Raw genomic sequence first — 19,067 nt, forward strand, 5'->3', positions numbered from 1 at the left:
GAAATAAACAGGATCTTGTGAGGATGAGAAGAAAAGCCATGTTGACAGAATAAAAATGACATGAAAGACAGTTCATACTTTCCAGGAGTGACAGCTCACTTCAGCCTGGTCAAGACTTTGAGGTACCCATTCTTAACCTTTCTTACCCCTTATCCCAAACTAGAATAATGATAAAACATCTATGAGTCAACCTGCAAACGTAAAGTAAGGGCCAAAAACTGAAGCTCATGACATCTTTAACAGAAAAACAAAAACAAAACCTAACTTAGTCTGAGCTCTGATTTGCCAAGATCACTGATAAAAAAAGGAAAGCAGAAGCTACCCACATGCTCACATAAACAAAACATGTCTTTAAGTTTTTGTTACAAAACTAATCTTCAACTTTCAATAAAACTGGAAGGCTTTAAGTGAGTGAAAATGAATGTGATTTCATAGCTCTATCTACCTGTCAATAACTAATGCATTAGTAAACTCCTTCACAGGTGCATCTGAGGTCTTCCTCATGTGTGAAAGACAAGAAGGATGTCAGCATTATAGGCTGCGGCCAAGGCACACATGACAGCAAATGACAGTCCCTACTCCTGCTCAGCAGTTTACGGAACCCAGGAGAATTTGCATTTCTGTTACGAAGCCGGTTATGGAACTCGGGTCAAGGATACAGTCGGACTCGAGCAGAGCCAAGCTTGAGATTCACCTCTTCCCTCTCTTCCAATCGAATTGAAAACCTTCAGAAGAATGGGTTAGATCTGACTGACAGAGAGGTAATTTAAAGAAAAAATTTTCCATTACATTTCACATTTAGTTCAGAATCACTAAGAGCAAAAATAATTAGACTTTTTTAGTAAAAAAATTTTGAATGCATACTTATTTCTACAACACAATTCTAGACCAATTTACCTTCATTTTTTTTTTTTTTAAATTGCTGTTGAAATATTCTAGAAGTATTAGTGGTTTGGCTGTGATAGTCAAATGAAATGTGAAATTTGTAGTAAGGTAGGAAATCATGCTCAGCTAGAGTTTTAATTCTTTCATCTATGGTACTAAATAACAATGAAATATCAAATGTTGAAAGGAAAACTAGAGTATCATTAAGGAAATATGAAAAATATTGAAATGTTTATTGTTATTTCCTTGGGTACAGACGAGTAGACTATGAATAAAAGGTACTTGCTCAAGTGCTGTTTTAGTCTTAACACCTGTAAATCTTTTCCAAACACCTTCTTCCCATTCATTTTCATTAGTGGAAAGTCATCATGGCAACATTACTTTATGAAATCTATGGATGCTGTGTAATCTAATATTCATCCCAGGAGCAGAATGCATTGTTATAATCCAATGCATAAAAGGTGTCTAATAATCTGAAAACATTACCTTCCCGCTATTTAAATAATAAAGTACTAATGAGCACAGGGCCCAACCAGAGAACATTAAAAGAAATGCATTTCTTAACGAGATAAAACTATATACTAATGGTTTCTGATGAAATTGTAGGAAGAAGAAGAAAAAGACAAAACACTGGCATTTTTCTTTTTAAAATGGCCCAACTTTAAGTTTTTAAAATCATTTTAATTTAGTGTGTGTGTGTGTGTGTGTGTGTGTGTGTGTGTGTGTGTGTGTATGCCTCATGTGTGCATGCACACACATACATGAGGAGGTCAGAGGACAACTTGTAGGAGCTGGTTCTCTTCTACCACATGGGGGTCTAGGAATCAAACTCGGATCATCAGGCTTGATACCTGCTGGGCCAGTCCTGACATCCTGTTTCTCGAATTCTAAGTCCAAGGATGCTGGTATTGTTTCAATGGAAAACCCTGACAATTATTAGGCATTCCAGCTACTATCTGTGTTTTACTGTGTGTACCATTCTTTCTTCAGCAATGTGGTAGGGGTATGTGTATGGGTGAGATGCCCCTGACTTGCAGTAGTCATGCTCGAGAAAGAAGCTGCAAACCCTGAGTGTGGGGAGACTCAGTGTTTGGTCTAGAAATGCATGCTGGGCTCCTGTGAGACTTGGGGTCCCACATTTTTATAAACTGATGAATGCCTCTTGTTCTGTGTGTACTTACAATCACCATAGTCCTTCTACTATGTACCATTCTTTAACATTGGAACATGAAAATTTAGCCCTGAAAAAAGTTTCTCCTCCAACTGTTTTCTCTAGAAAAGTGTCTTTCTGCGGGGTAGACAGCATTGCAGTGCTTTACTTGGGGGCTACGTTAAGCAGGGACTCACCAAACACAAATCCATGTGAGAAGCATGTTCTGCCTATGCAGAGGGCCTCTTGTTGCCAGTGTGCAGCTAAGTGGAGCAGGCAAAGAATCACACGCATGATCCCGGCTGGGAGCATGTTCACCTGCGCCTCAAGCTACAGCATCCCACATGTCTACAAAGACTTCTAAGTACTGACTTGGGGATTACAAAAATTTAGCATGCAGATCAAATTCAAAAGTGTAGAATCCACAAACAATAGGATTTACAGTGCACTCTTTCCAAAGTAGTTAACTGGTTCCAAGCCATTTAGCTGGTTAAGTGTTGCAGAATGGGAATTTGAACCCAAGTCTGCTTAGCTTTCTAAATCCTATGCATTTTATATACAAAAAAATATATCTTTTGGTATGCAAGCTAAACCTTGGACTCTAAAAGGCGTGATTGTGAATATGTCAAATGATTTTAAGCTGCTTTTGAATGTTCCAAGATGTTGCACATTATAAAAGAAAATGTTAGCGACTGAATACCCCATTTCTTCCAAAGCTAAGTGCTGTCAATAGACTTTCCCCTTCATTTAGGATCATGAATGTGTACTCAATTTAACAACAAGGGACTAGAGAGACACTTTAGAGATTAGAGACCTCGCTGTTCCTGCAGAGGATAAAAGTTAAGATTCCACACCCACAATCGTGTAGCCCACAACTGCCTGTAGCTGCGGACCTGGGGGACCCAACGTCCTCTTCCAGCCTCTGGAACCACCTGCATAAACATGCTCTCTCTCTCTCTCTCACACACACACACATAAACAGAAATAAAATATATTTCACAAATTCAACAACAGACAACACTTAAGAAACTTTCCATAATTCCCTATTCCTATGATTATTTTGTTGGTTTTGCCTGTGTTTTGATGTTCAAATAGCTCTCTTCCACCATTTTTCAGAATGTATCACTGGAATTTGCTGAGCTGAAGTCCTAAATCTTATTGTTCTAATTTATAAACTATGGTTTGGCATACAATAAATATTTTAAATTGCATTATTTTAAGTAATCGCTGGTTAAAGTGCTATCTAATGCAGCTGATATTAATATATTAACTTTGGCTGGGTATGATGGCTCACATATGAAATGTTCAACATTAGGAGGCTGAGGCAGGAGGAGGACTGCTGTGAGTTTGAGGCCAACCAGGATGGCATGGTAAGTTCCAGGACAGCCTTGAGTAAAGAATAAGACCATGTTTCAAAAGAAAGGGACATGTGTGTGGAATGACGTTTACTGTATATTGAAAATGAGGCTCAAAATCTATGATTAGGTCACAATACCATCCCAGCAATGACACCCAGTACGCTGGCCACATACTGTTTGTATACAAAATATGAGCCGAAAAGATACCATCAGTCTAGCAAAATCAGCAAGAAACTCATTCTTTTCCGTCTAAGCTCTTACTTCCATTTTGCGTCACTTAGGCACACACACATCCACTCTTGATTCTACCTGCGGGGCAGCACAATCTTGAGGCGAGTAACTGCAGCAATGGCCACTGTACCAGAAGTAGCCAGCAGACACTAACCAAAGTGCGGTGGACTGTGCCTGTGGGCTGCTTTCTCCATTTTGTGGGCTTATTTGGTTGGTTATTTTAATGCCCACAATGGTACCTGCTGCTGTTGTGAACAAAGTGCTGCTGCCACTCAACAGAACTCAGCCTGGACAGAGCAGAGCTGTGCAGCATGGCACTGGCAGATACTAAATGCAGAGAGGGCAGCACGGTTTCCCATCAGAAGGCACCAGTTGCACCCCAGTTCACAAAATCTTCAGCTTGGTAGTAGTTACTAAGCAAACCCAAGGATAATTTTTTTTTTTAAACTGGAAAAAATGGAAGGATTGTTTACAAGTTGCCATGACACCGATCCTAATTTCTTGAAGAGCAGCTCTGATGGCTGTGCGAAGTCTACAGATAGAGCCTACTGTGCTGGCTTCACAGCAAGTGTAAGGACACAGTCCAGAGATGTTCCTCGGGTGAGGATTTCTTACTAACAATGTGTGGCAGCCTGACAGTTTAGGACAATGCATGCACAACTAAACTAAGGTGCTCAGGCATTGTCACCGTGGGGTTGAAACATTTGGAAATACAAGAGAAGCATTCCACAACTACCGCTACCATTTCAATTGCATCCTTCAGTCATTTTCTGCGCACCATCCGGAAGTAAAACAAGGATTTATATTGCAAAACTGATGTGAAGCATATCTTTAGAGACAGGACCACAGGTAATACATGTGGCTTCCTCGACATTCATTTTTTGCAATATAAAAACAGTAAATAACCCCTTTTCTTGCAAGAGGTAAGTAAAAGAATCAGCATGATTATTGCACAGGGAGAACGTAGCTGAAAGAATTATCTTCATTTGTGGCCATCACAAGCACAAAATCTTCTGTCGACTCTGTCCGTTCCCTTCAATATCTTGCTTCTCTGATCACTTCATTTGTTGGTTTTTCTTCTGGGTTTATCATGATGTGATACAGTTCTGCTGGACCAAGTTAGCTATCACCACCTTTGTCATGGACTTACAACACTTCACGGATTTCCTCTTTGCTACCTGTATCTTTCCCTTTTCTAGCCAACAAAGCCTAGTATTTGGGGAAGTGAGTGGTACCATTCCACTGACCATATCCTGCAGCTTAGGTTCTACTGTGTTTTGACACAGTGATTTCATGACAACTCCAATTTCCTTTGTTTCAGTGGTGCTGTCACCATCTTTACCTGATAAAGAGAAAGCTGCCTTGAATCCAGAACTCTGTTCTTCATTTAGGTGGTCAGCTTTAGTGTCAGCGATTTCAGAACAGGGCAGGAGAGGGGAGAGGCACCAGTACAGGGGCTGTGACCCCTGGACACCCCCACTGCCACAGCTAGCCCACAGGTGTGCCAGGCTATCAGGAACCTCCCAGCACCACCAATTCAGTGATCTAACTGCAATTACTGAGCTCAACAGACATTCCTCTGACCATCTCTTATTCAGGAAACTACCAAATTCTATGCCAGCCAGTACCAGCTAAGATATGTCTAGAATGTGTTTGAATGGCAACAAGGTTCTTTGATTAAGTTGCTATCACAGCACAGAAAACCCAGTGAGTTTTGAAAGCTGAGTAACATCTACTCCTTTACATGGTTCTCCCAGGGACAAAACTGAGATGAAAACTCAGATACCCTCCAACCCCTGACCAGTTTTTCCTTATGTCTTTTTCTTGGGTATGAAAAAAAAAATCACCTAAAGAAACACCAGCTATCTCTATTTAGAGCCGACATGTTCTATTTCTTACAGTAAATCACATGGCCAATTTCTTAAGGATTAAACAGAAAAGGCCATTTGTTGAAAGATTAGCCAAAAAAGCACAATGCACAGTAAAAAGTGCTGAGGACTCTGAAAGGAGAAGGGATAAAAAACAAGAAATATATTTTTCTCTGTCTTCAATAGGTCAATGAGGTTATTTGATCTGATGCCCAAACTGCCACCGTCAAACTGGTTCCCCAAGTTTCAGAATGAAGACACACTATTCAATGGACATTTGCCAGTGAATCAAATAATCAAAATAATCAAAACTTCAGTGCCTCTGAACTTCCTTAAAGATTAATCAACTAAACCGATTCACTAAGTAAAAGAACATACATGAAACATTCTAAAGTAAACTTTCAGTAATTAAATGATGTAATATCACCAACGAAACTGAAGCATCAATTAGCCAAATATCACTTATTAAATAAGCCAGAAAAATGGATATTTGAAAGTTTGACTTACTCCACCAAATTGGGCAAATGGCAACAAGAACTCTTATTTTATTTTAGTAGAAACAAGCAACATGGCTTTATTTTAAAATATTAAACCATGCTAGTGGCTTCTACTGTGCTTTATATATCCTAAATTAAGATGCAAACCTAAGATGAGTTTTTTCTTTTTTTTAGTTTTTTTAATCTTCCTCCATTTCTTTACGCATTTTGTTTGTTTCCTCCATTATCATCTTCATAAGCATAGATGTGAGGTCATCTTCTTGAATTTCACTTATGTTAGGATGCCCAGGGCTATTTGCTCCTGGATAACTGGGTTCTGGAGATGCCATATTGCTTTGGCTTTTGTTGGTTGTGCTTTCATGCTGGCCTCTACCCATTTGGCTGTCTCAGGTGTTGGCTGTTAGTTTCTGGTGCCTGCTGGAATCCTGGGTTGGAGAGAATCCCCGACAGGAAGATGGCTTTCCCTGAAGAAGGCCTCCTCAGCTTTTTGGGTATGGTCATCAAATGGCAGGTGCTTCTCAGGAACTGCCACAGCTCACAGGCTTATGGACCTGTGTGATAACTATGGTTGTTGGTAGTCAGGGGTCTCTTCTCTCACCAGGAGAAATCCTGGAGACAGCTGCCCTGCACTGGGTTTCTTGCTCCGAATTTAGTGAGCGGCTGTTGCTGTTCTTACACTGTGTTTGCTAGGCACAGCCTCTTGAAGAAGCAGGGAGCCCCATGGTTTGGTTAGTTTAGCTGGGGAGACAGGCTGCACCTTGGAGCAGTGTCTGGGGCTGATCCCATGGATCCCAAGCTTCTGTAGGTCTGAGGTTGGAGCTCTGTGCCCTAGTACCCAAATGGTAATCAGTGGCAGGTGAGTACAGCTCTCAGGCGTGCAGTAGGAGGCTACAGCCCAGAGCTTGAGGGAACCCAGTAACTTTTCCGGGGATTAGCTGGGTGTCCTGAGGTCAGACCTGATGTTCCCCCTCCCAACAGGGAGACTCTGTCTGTGGTGTGTTGAGGTCCACAGTTCAGTCTGGGATGGTGAGTAGAACACGCAAGGGCAGGCAAGTGGCTCTGCGCTGGCAACCCGGCGCCTGAAGGAACCTGGGAACTTTTTGTGGTGTGTGGGGGGGGAGAGAGGGGGAATTGGCTAGGTGCCCAGAGGTCAAACCTGATGTTTCCTTCACCATGGGGTTTCCTCCCCATACGGAAAGGAAAGTCAGTTTCTGGTGTTGTGGGGCCATAGCTCAGTCTGGGATGGTGATCAGAGCATGCAGGCTTGTGGCTCTGGGCTGGTGACTGAGTACCTGCTAGGACTCAGGAAGTCTTCCAGGTTTTAGCTGGGTGACTAAGAACAGACCCGATTGCTTCCCACACCAAGGGGTTTCGTCTCACTTAGGAAACACAATTGCTGGTGTTTTAGGGCCCAGAGTTCAGTTTATTGGTTGCTGTGCAGTTACTGCTGTCCTGTTCATCAGGCACAGTGTCCTCTTAGTGCCACCATCGTGAATCCCTCCCTAATTATTTTATTACAATTTATTCACTTTGTATCCCAACTGTAGCCCCCTCCTTCCTCCCCTCCCAACCCCATCCTCTCTCCATCTTCTGCTCTCATGACCCTCTTCCAGTCTACTGATAGGGCCTCCTCCCCTTCCATCTGACCCTAGCCTATCAGGTCTCATCAGGACTGGCTGCATTGTCTTCCTCTGTGGCCTGGTAAGGCTGTTCCCACCTCAGGGGGAGGTGATCAAAGAGCCTGCCACTGAGTTCATGTCAGAGACAGTCCCTGTTCCCCTTACTAGGGTACCCATGTGGAGACATCGCAACAAGAACTCTCAACTGACTTTCCATTTGGAGATATGTTTTTATCTCCTATTCACTAACTCATATAAAGTATAATATATACCATAATCCAGAACCTCTACACTTACATCATTGGACTAAAAACTAGTCATTTATCAACAACTTAATGCTACCTCTTAGAATTTAATCCTTTTTGTTTGGTTGGTTGGGTTTCTGCTTTCTTTCTTTCTTTCTTTCTTTCTTTCTTTCTTTCTTTCTTGGGTTTTTGCTTTCTTTCTTTCTTTCTTCCTTCCTTCCTTCCTTTCTTCCTCTTTCTTTCTTTCTTTCTTTCTTTCTTTCTTTCTTTCTTTCTTTCTTTCTTTCTTTCTTTTTTCCTTCCCCAAGACAGGGTTTCTTTGTATAACCCTGGCTGTCCTAAAACTCACTCTGTAGACTAGGCTGACCTTGAACTACCTGGCTCTGCCTCTCTAATCCAATTATTCTATATCTATCATAAATGCTTAATAAAGCCCATTATTATGCTATCATTATGCTATTAAGTTTGGCAGGAAAATGTTTATAATTTTACTTTTGAAGAAAAAAGAAGTAAATTCAAGATGATATATTTTTGTTTGTTTTCTCTACTATTAAGTTTCAAAGATTAACTTGATAGTTATACATATAAACAAAGACTTCCTCATATACCAGAACAATAAATACATTTATGGTAACAAAGTCCTTTTATAATGTTATCACAGCACAGAAAATCCCGGGAAGTTTAAAAGCTTAGTGACATCTACTCCTAAGGTTGCAACTCAAAGGCCTAGTCAGGCCAAACACTACAGAAATCCTCAAAGATTTAAATGGTTTTTCCCAGGGGGACATCTGAGATAAAAGCTCAGCTATCTTCCAATTCCTGAATGTGTCAAGCTGCTATTCTTATATAATGTATGCTTTCTTTCACCTTTTTTGCCTTGAATATATTCCATTAAGATTTAGCTGGAGCTATCACTTTACAGGGACAAGGGAACAAGTCACCTGTTCAGACAGTACCTTTTAGTACAGATGAATTCCTGACCACATCTACTATTTCATACTCATTTTCTTCTGGCCCAGAAATTGTGTTATTTTTCTGTGTGCAGAAGAAGCACAATTCCCAAAGCACCACTGAGCTCAAAGACATTAATGCAAAGTTATTAGGGCAGTTCCGGACGTTGACAAGGCCAAGGTTCTTCGCATATTCAAGCAGCTTATGACTGTCAGGGCTACATCAGTATTTTTAAAAAAGAAATTTGTATTATGCAATGAAGTATTCCTTTATTCTAAATTGTTAATATCCATTCATGTCTCTACATTATAAAAACATAATTTGTGGATATATCTTCATTTTAGATTCATGAACAACTGATGATCATCCATTTATACTAAGCTGAGTCATTTTTCTGAAGTTTAGAAACGGATCAACAAATGAAATAAAGTACACAAAATTATTAAAGAATACAAAAACATGACAGAGTGTAAGGATACAGATCTGCTGAGTTTCCACAGGAAGAGAAGCTCTGTCTTGCATGGAAAGCAAAAAACTCAAAACCCCAAGCCCAAAACAAAACATGTCTTTCCTCTCTTCAAAAGCTAGGGCAATACATTGTTGTAGATTTTTAACAAACTGTTATCTTTCTGGGGCTTCTGGCTCTTCCTAGCTGAAGAGCATGGAATTAAATATCGCACTCAATCAGCAAATTTCCTTTAAAGAGATTAAAACACAGAAGCATTCACCACAAATCAAAATCAAGAGTGTGAACAGATATGGCATTAGAACCAAACTAGGACTTTACGTCACTCAGAATGACAGTGAATAAACATCCATGCAGTTCCTGTCTGATTCAGTTAAAACGACACACAGGCTGTAAAACCAAAGGAATCTTTCTTTGCAAACACTTCTACATTAGAGTTTTTTGTCAAATAGACTATGATTGTACTACAGTTAAAAAAAATCACAGAAAGAACCATTCTACACAGAGACAAAATGGAAAAAAAGTGCATTATCACCACATTTTCTCAAGGGTCAGGTGGCAGTTATGCAACAGAGAAATGAGCTGACTGTGTGAAATACCAAGAGTGAAGCAATGAAGAAATGAAGGCTGAAAGTATTAAAGAAAGCCTCAATGTTCCATTCATGCTGCCCTAGGTGGTTTTCTGTTGCTGATCCAAAAGCCACATGGAAAGGAAAAGGTTTATTTGGCTTATATGTCCTGATCTCAGTCTGTCACAAAGGGAAGTCAGGGTACAGACTTTGGACGGGGGAGGGGGGGAACGCAGATGGACTTAAAGGCAGGAACTAAAGAACTAAAGCAGAACAATGAAGGAATGCTGCTTCCTGTCTTATTTCCTTGGCTTGCTCAGGTACCTTTCTGATATGGTCTAAAGGCGACATCACCTACAGTGAGCTGTGTCCTCCAGTAATGATCCTTAGTGAAGAAAATAACCCACAGACTCACCCACATGCTAATCTGATGAAGGCGTTTTCTCAACCGAGACTCCCCCTTCCCGGTTGATCCCAGCTTGTGTCAAGTGACAAAAACTAACCCGCTTATATATCATAAACATCCAGTTTGTAATATCAGAGAAAAAAACTGTCACAGGACAGTAGATTCTGTCATAATACATTAGTATTCATTTTCTTTTGTCCTCTATGTCAAGCTAATGCTCCAATTATGAGCATATTTATACATGAATATATACTTCTTGAGAAAAGATGCAGAATTTATTTTACTTAATACATACAAAAGGAAAAAAAATCCCATCACTAAATGTATTAGTGTATTATAAAAATTTTTAAACTAAAACCTGGGTATCAGTACTGACACTCATACTATGAAAAGTAATATCAAACTTGTCTGATGTATAAAGATCAAATTGAGAGATCCAAAATGGCAGCAACGAGTATGCACAGTAGATGAGAGGCAGAGGATCTGAAACTCCGCAATAGGTGAGTGGAGGGACAGCTAAAGCCAGAAAAACGACAGTGAGGCTTTCTGAACAAAAGGGAACATCACATGAGTTGAGACCTTTAGACTCAGGTCACCCGCAGACTTCTTTGGGGACAGAGAGAAACGATCTTTTGATCCCCTTGCACTTCCCTTTTTCGGGCCTCCCTCATCGCTGGCGCTGGCTCACAGAGATTCTCAGTAGAGAATTCACTGCCTAAGGACTGAGACAGCAGAGGCGGGACTCCTAACTCCTCAGCCACAGCTGCCGGCTGTACCAGCCCTCGGAGTCCCAGATCTGAGGTACCATCCTCCCGAGTCCCACGTCTGCGAGTGGCCATACAGACACCGCTGGGCCTCCCAGCCGGTGACTGTAAGGCCTGCCCAACCCCTCAGTGGCAGATAGCCAGCTGTACAGCCACCAAAGTCCAGCATACCCGCCAAAACAAACCAGGTACAACAGGCGCCGGGCCACCGAGATCTGTGGACCACTGTTTTGGCTCCCCAGGACTTCCCAGAAGGCACCTGGACCAGCCTCCCAGTCTGTGGCTGCAGCTGGACTCCCTAGTTCAGCAGTTGCAGCACCACTGAGCTGGTGGAGCTAGTCAGTCCTCCTGCACATGACTCAGCAGGTCCAAACCTGAGGGTAGAGCGCAGGGGTACCCCAGGCCTTGCCTATGTGACCTGCCTGAGAGTAAGTGCACCCTCAAGTGTCTGCAGAGCCTCAGATGCAGGGTCCTCCTAAGCTAGCAGCCAGACAGCAGATCCTTCCCACCCCACACACACTGTGGCTAACAGAGGGACTTTTGGGACATTGAAGCCCCTGCTCTGTGGGTCTACCAGTGGAGTTCAGGCAAATAACACCTGGAGCTCAGACAGAGCCGAATACCAGTAGCCTGTAGGCCACTGAGGTATTCAGGGAATTTGCATAAGGAAATTGGACCCGAAATTATCACCAGCGCCTGCTACACCTTCAGCACATGCAACCCCATCGATGCCTGCAAGGCAGCGTCCCTCCCACACACTCAAGGGTTCTACATTCTCTAGCAATGTGTCCCTCAAGACACACTTCCACTCACACACTTGCCCACACTTGTCTTTCTGTGCCAAGGACTTTTCCTCCCACAGGTACAGCTGAAACACCAACGAACACACAGAAACCACTGGACCTCTCTAATCTTCCTGAAGAATTCTCCAGACACCAGAGAAAGACGGTACCAGTCTGAACTGCAGAATTCAGGAACAAACAATGAAGGTTATGGATAAGCAAATGCCCAGAGAACAGTGAAAGAACACATCCAACAAAAATCAGGGCATCATGGCTTCATCAGCAACCTGCAAAATCAATGGATACTCCAATTTATCAGAAACACAGGAAAATGAGTTTAAAGCTATGCTTATCCAGTTATTAGAAGCACGTAATGAGGAAACAAATCTCTCAGAGAAATAGCCATACAAATACAGACAGTTAAAGAGGAAACAAACACCACTCTCAAAGAATTGGCCACCCAAGTGGAGGCAAAGAAAGAGGAAATGAACGAAGCTCTCAAAGAAACACAGGCAAATATAGACAAACAGAGACACAAATAGAGATACAATTAATGGCTTATAGAGAGGAAACAAACCAAAAAAATACAGGCCATCATACGGAGACAGGAAGCCACATTCAAAAAGATGAAGGACATGGTGCAAGACATGAAAACAGAATTAGAATCAATAAAGAAAACACAAACTGAGAAAACCCTGGAGCTGGAGAACTTAGAGAAAAGATCAGGAAACACAAAGGTAAGACTCACCAATAGAATACAAGAGATGGAACAGAGAATCTCTTGTGCTGAAAATACACTCACAGAAATTAATATTTCTCTCAAACAAAAAGTAAAATCAGGAAAGTACCAAACACAAAACATCCAAGAAATCAAGAATGCCACGAAAAGGCGAAATCTAATAATAGGAATTGATGAAAAAGAAGATTCCATGCTCCAAGGTCCAGTAATTATTTTCAAGAAAATCATGGAAGAAAATTTTCCCAACCTAAAGAAAGAGATGTCCATAAATATACAAGAGGCCTACAGAACACCAAATAGACTAGAACAGAAAACAAACTCCTCACGTCACATCACAGTCAAAACACTAAATCTACAGAACAAGGTAAAGATATTAACAGCAGCAAGGGGAAAAGACCAAGTAACATATAAAGGTAGACTTACCAGAATCACACAGACTTCTCATCAGGAACTATGAAAGCCAGAAGGGCCTGAGCAGATGTCATGCAGACGTTACGAAACCACAGATCCCAATCCAGACTACTTTACCCTGCTAAGCTTTCAATCAACATAGATGGAGAAAACAAAATATTCCATGATAAAACTAAATTTAAGCAATTTCTACACAGGAAACCAGCCCTACAGAAGATACTAGAAGGAAGACTCCAATCCAACGAAAACAACTATGCCCAAGAAAACATAGGATACAGATAATTTCCCCCCAAAAAATTAAAAGAAAACAAGCAATGAATCACAGTAAGACCACCAACTCCACAATAAAAGGAACTAATGTCACTATTACTATCAACATCAATGGACTGAACTCACCAATAAAAAGACACAGACTAACAGAATGGTTGTGGAAACAGGATCCAACATTCTGCTGCATCCAAGAAACACACCTCTGCAACAAAGATAAACACTACCTCAGATTAAAGGGCTGGAAAAATGTTTTTCAAACAAATGGACCCAGAAAACAAGCTGGGGTAGCTATCCTAATAGCTAATAAGATAGACGTTCAATCAAAATTAATCAAAAAAGACGAGGAGGGGCGACACTACAGTCTCATCAAAGGAAAAATACATCAAGAGGTCATCACAATTCTGCACATCTATGCCCCTACTACAAGAGTACCGACATTCATAAATGAAACATTATTAAAGCTTAAATCACACATAGATCCCAACACCTTAATAGTGGGAGACTTCAACTCCCCACTCTCACCAAGAGACAGATCACCTAGACAAAAGCTAAATAGGGAAATAAAGGCACTTACAGAGGCCCTAATTCAAATGGACCTAATAGATGTCTACAGAACTTTTCACCCAAACTCAAAAGAGTCTATTTTCTTTTCAGCACTGCATAGAACATTCTCCAAAACAGCAGACTATATAGTTGTTCACAAAGCAAGCCTCAACAGATACAAGAAGACTGAAATAATCCCCTGTATTCTATCTGATCACCATGGGCTAAAGCTGGACGTCAACAACAATGGAAATAGGAAAAAGCCTACATGCACATGGAAAATTAACAACCTGTTACTCAATGACAGCTGGGTTAAGGAAGAAATAAAGAAAGAAATTAAAGATTTCATTGAATCCCCAGGATTCAATGAAAATGAAGATACAACTTCCTGAACAGAACACCAACAGTGCAGGCTCTAAGAGCAACAATCAATAAATGGGACCTCATGAAACTGAAAAGCTTCTGTAAAGCAAAAGACACTGTCATCAGAACAAAACAACAGCCTACAGACTGGGAAAAGGTCTTCACCAACCCTATATCTGACAGAGGACTGATATCCAGAATATATAAAGAACTAAAGAAGTTAAAAAGCAATAAATTAAGCAATCCAATTAAAAAATGGGATACAGAGCTAAACAGAGAATACTCTGTAGAGGAATACAGAATGGCAGAGAAACACTTAAAGAGATGCAAATCAAAACAACCCTGAGATTTCACCTTACACCCATCAGAATGGCTAAGATAAAAACTCAAGTGACAACACATGCTGGAGAGGTTGTGGGGAAAGGGGAACCCTCCTCCATTGCTGGTGAGAATGTAAACTTGTACAACCACCTTGGAAATCATTCTGGTACTTTCTCAGACAACTAGGAATAGTGCTTCCTTAAGATCCAGCTATACCACTCCTAGGCATATATCCAAAAGATGCTCAAGTACACAACAATGACATTTGTTCAACCATGTTTATAGCAGCTTTATTCATAATAGCCAGAACCTAGAAACAACCCAGATGTCCATCAACAGAGGAATGGATACAGAAATTGAGGTACTTTTACACAATGGAATATTACTCAGCAATTAAAAACAAGGAAATCATGAAATTTGCAGGCAAATGGTGGGACCTAGAAAAGGTCATCCTGAGTGAGGTTGATCCAGAAGCAGAAAGACACACACACTATATACTCACTTATAAGTGGGTACTACACCTATAAGATAGAGGAGAAACCTAGTAAAATCTGTATATCTAAAGAAGATAAACAAGAAAGAGTACCCAGGGTAAGATGTTCAATCCTCACTTAGAAAGACAAATGGGATGGACATTGGATGTGGGAGAAAACAAGTAACAGGACAGGAGCCTACCACAAAGGGCCTCTAAATGACTCTACCTAACAGTGTATCAAAGCAGATGCTGAGACTCATAACCAAACCTTCAGCAGAGCACAGGGAATCATATGAAAGAAGGGGAGTTAGTACGACTTGGAGAGGACAGGAGCTCCACAAGGACCAAATATAGCAGGGCATAAGGGTCTTTTATGAGACTGTATCTCCAACCAAGGATCATGTATGGATATAACCTAGAACCCCTGCTCAGATGTAGCCCACGGTAGCTCAGTATCCAAGTGGGTCAGATGGGAAGAGAGGAGGTCCTCCCCTATCAGTGGACTTGGAAAGGGGCAGGGAGGAGATGAGGGAGAGCAAGGGTGGGATTGGGAGGGAATGAAGGAGCGGGCTACAGCTGGGGTAGAAAGTTAATAAATTGTAACTAACATTAAAAAAAAAAGAACAAATGTCCAAAGATTATTGTAATAATTAGAAAACTCATGTTCAGTATTTTTCAGTCAAATTTGAAAAATATGTTTATGTAATTTTCTAGATCTGCAATACAAATCTATTATATCAGCTGGAAAACAATTAAAATGCAGGTTTTAATTTCTCTTTTCAAGATCAAAGCACTGAGCTGTCTAACTAATCTTCGGAAAACACAAAAAAAGAAAAACCATTTTCTAATTGGTTTTGGAAATGTAAAGTTTGAATTCATTGCTAGAGGATGTAGACTTAATACAACAGATATTTTTTGAGAACTATTAAAAAATGAATTAGAATATGGGCACCCTCACTCTAATGCCAGCAAGTGTACTCAAGGCACAGGCATGAAAACCCAGGGTTTGAGGCCAGTCTGGACTACACATGAAGCCTCTTGTAGCCCCAACCATATTTTTTTCTGCGTGCACTCACACACTAGCAGTTATTATTAAGAAAAGACAAAAACTGCCTTACTCCTATCTGGGTCAGTCTCTACTTCTTGCTACTGTAACACAAATGCCTTTTCATTCCATTTACACTACTGATTTCAAGCAAATCATAAGAAAAATGGGGCTATTTGATGAAATAAATTTTCTTTATTCTTAGAAAATCTTTTATGACAGATTTCTTTTTTATTATTTCTTAACTTCTTTATGAGAGAGGGTCTGTGTAGAACAGCTGGCCGGAAACTCGCTTGATAGCCAAGGATGGCTCTGAACTCCTCCTCCTCGTACCTTAAGGCTTTCCAAATGCTGGAATTATAGTCCTTTAATTCCACATGCCCCACCCAATGAGACTTCTGGACACATACTTTCTTATTCAGTCTTACTTTGCAGAAACATCTATTTTATAAGTTGGCAAAGTTTACTGAGAAAAACAGAAATTACAGTGATCTTTACAACTCTACAGCACTTTCAAGAGTCCGTGTAATAAAGAGGCTCTAATAGAAAAGAATGGTGGTTAAGCTTGTCATGAGGTGACTGTGGCCCACCTTTGAGAGTCCATCACTCAAGTCAACCTACCACAGGGTAGCTTCCCCGCTCTTTCCCTCTAATTTCTAATTTCTAACCTCTAATCTCTAATTTCTAGAGTAACCCTGGCTCAGTGGAGTGGGGAGTTGTTTGAGACACAGGCAGATCTCCAGGTGGAGGTGAGCCAGGCCAGCAAATCTCTGAATGCCTGCCTCACTGTCGCATCAGGACACTGTCTCAAAAAGTAAGGTGAAAGCCTAGGATGCTTGGTGTCAAGTTCTGATGTCCACATGTGCACATGTGATGAAATCCTTCCTCAATTCATTGGGTTTATGGAAAATGTCATTAAAAGTTAAGAGTTTATAAGTAGTTCTAATTAACAATTTTATTTACCAAGAAACTAACACTTAGAATCAAACACAATGTTTTAGTACGTCATACACCTTTATAATTAATTATAGTTAATTAATTCATTTTCCTAATATGTATGATTTCCAGACAGTTCTTAATTGCTCTGAAATATTTTCCAATAAAATTAAGGTGCCTGATATTAAAAATAGACTGAGGAATTATCTGTAAGCAAAGAAAGACTTTGAGAGTAGACGACTTACTTTTATAAACCCAGCGACCCAGTGACTACTTAAATACTTGTCTCAAGCTTTGAACTTACTGCTCTCTGGGCTTTATATTAGAAAATATGAACATAAAAACTTCAATAAGGGATCCTATCCATCTTCTATCCTGAAAGAACCTTCGGTATTAGAGGATGTTATTCACTACTGTGAGACTCACCAAATAGCACACTATTAACTCAGCTTGAGTCCATCAGTGATTCTATAAAAATGACATAGTCAAGCCATTAAAGTGACAAAACTCACATTTCCTACAGAAGGTGGGTTTTATGGAAATGGATCATAGCCTGTACATATAATCTAATGCCAGTTCAGCAAATTTTTTAGACACAGACTTAAGTTCAGAAGCATCAGATTATTTGAAATTCCACACGGTGTCTTTATTAATAAGATCTTTATAGTGAAAATCAACTAGTTCTAGCCTTTGGCAATGGTTCTGGCCAAGGTGTGGTAGAAAAAAATCTAAAATCTCGGAGGCATTTGGAGATTTAAACAGCAAGACCCAGAAAGAGTTATTATACACAGAAAAGGTAAAATCAAGTTCAAAAACAGACATGTTAACAATCAATATAATTATCGTGCTTCTCCAACTGGTTTTAGCTGGGAGCAACTGTTAACAGAGAATGAGGAAAAGAGGGCGGGTGTGGCATTTCATCATAGGGAACCACACTCAAGAGTACGCGACAAGGAGGAAGCGGAGGCTGAGTTTAAGAGGACCTGACTACTGAAAGCTGACACCAAACTGTTCTTCAGATCAAATCAACGTCAACTTATGGTCTTGATAAGCACTCTACCATAAGGCCTTCAAAGCACAAAGCCAATATTTTCAATGAATTTTAATACACGATGTGCTTCTTAAAAACAATATGCCCGCTCTCTTGCTTTGGTGTAATTAACATTACAGGAGAGTGTGACTGCCCAGTGTCAGCATGGAGCTCTAGCACCAAACCAGCAGAGCATCACAACACAGAGCAACTCCATGTGCATAACTGTGTGTGGCGGGCCTGGGAAATTTTGGCCTTCAGCCATTCTTGAGCATAAGCAACCAACACCAAGGCTCCCAACTGCGGATCAGAAGACTCCCTGTCAGTCCTTTGCAAGCACTTAGCTTTCTAGAGAAGTACGTAGTAATAGCTGGTGCATCTGCCATCATAGTTTAGCTAACATACCAAAAAGTAGACATTTCAGGTACCGAGGAACAGAAAATAAATAGGAATGGGGGAGGGCAGGACGTGAAAGAGTTGGGAGGGAGGAGAGGGGGGAGAGAAGTGTTGTGATTAAAATACAATCTCAAAAATAAGCAAAAAGAGAATAATTACGATACGATTCATTTTGTTTAATCCTAAGTGAACAGTAGGTTAAGAAAAACACAGCAACAGTAGGGTAGGTAGAAGGCAGCTCTGAGGGAGATGGCATTTGACTGCCAACAGAGAGAAAGAAATATAGTTTCAGTAGAGGCTGAGGTAATGGCTGCTATAATCACCCAGATCAGGTAGAATGAAACAGTAAAGTCCCCAACAGATGCCTAAAAAGACTGAGTCAGCTATGAGATCAAGAGATGTTATATGAATAATACTATAGAAATCGTAAATGGAAAGCAATGAATAATTTCACTTCATAAACATACCATGCAATGAGTTTAAAACATGAGCATATTTTGTCAAATGCACCATTTAGGATCAATATGAACTATTTAGACTTCATAGTTAACATCAAACTACAGTTATTTTTTATTAATATGCTTGGTATTAAAGAATAAAGTTACTTTAAAATCAGAGCATATTTATGCTCATTTATTAAGAAAACCTGAATGGCACCAATGTTACGCGAATCCTTTTCAAAAGTGACTATCGCAAAGAACAGGAATGTACTAACTAGTGTCAAATAATCCCAAATGCAGTACTTAC

The 19,067-nt window shown here is 40.4% G+C and overlaps 1 protein-coding gene across 5 annotated transcripts in view; it reads right to left on the reverse strand.

Annotated features, from left to right (window-relative positions):
- The window catches only part of Bard1 (BRCA1 associated RING domain 1), an 84,108-nt gene that overhangs the window by 12,172 nt on the left and 52,869 nt on the right, over window positions 1-19,067 (reverse strand). The window lies entirely within an intron of this gene.

The sequence above is a fragment of the Meriones unguiculatus genome, chromosome 15, assembly GCF_030254825.1.
Source record: "Meriones unguiculatus strain TT.TT164.6M chromosome 15, Bangor_MerUng_6.1, whole genome shotgun sequence".
NCBI lineage: Eukaryota > Metazoa > Chordata > Mammalia > Rodentia > Muridae > Meriones > Meriones unguiculatus.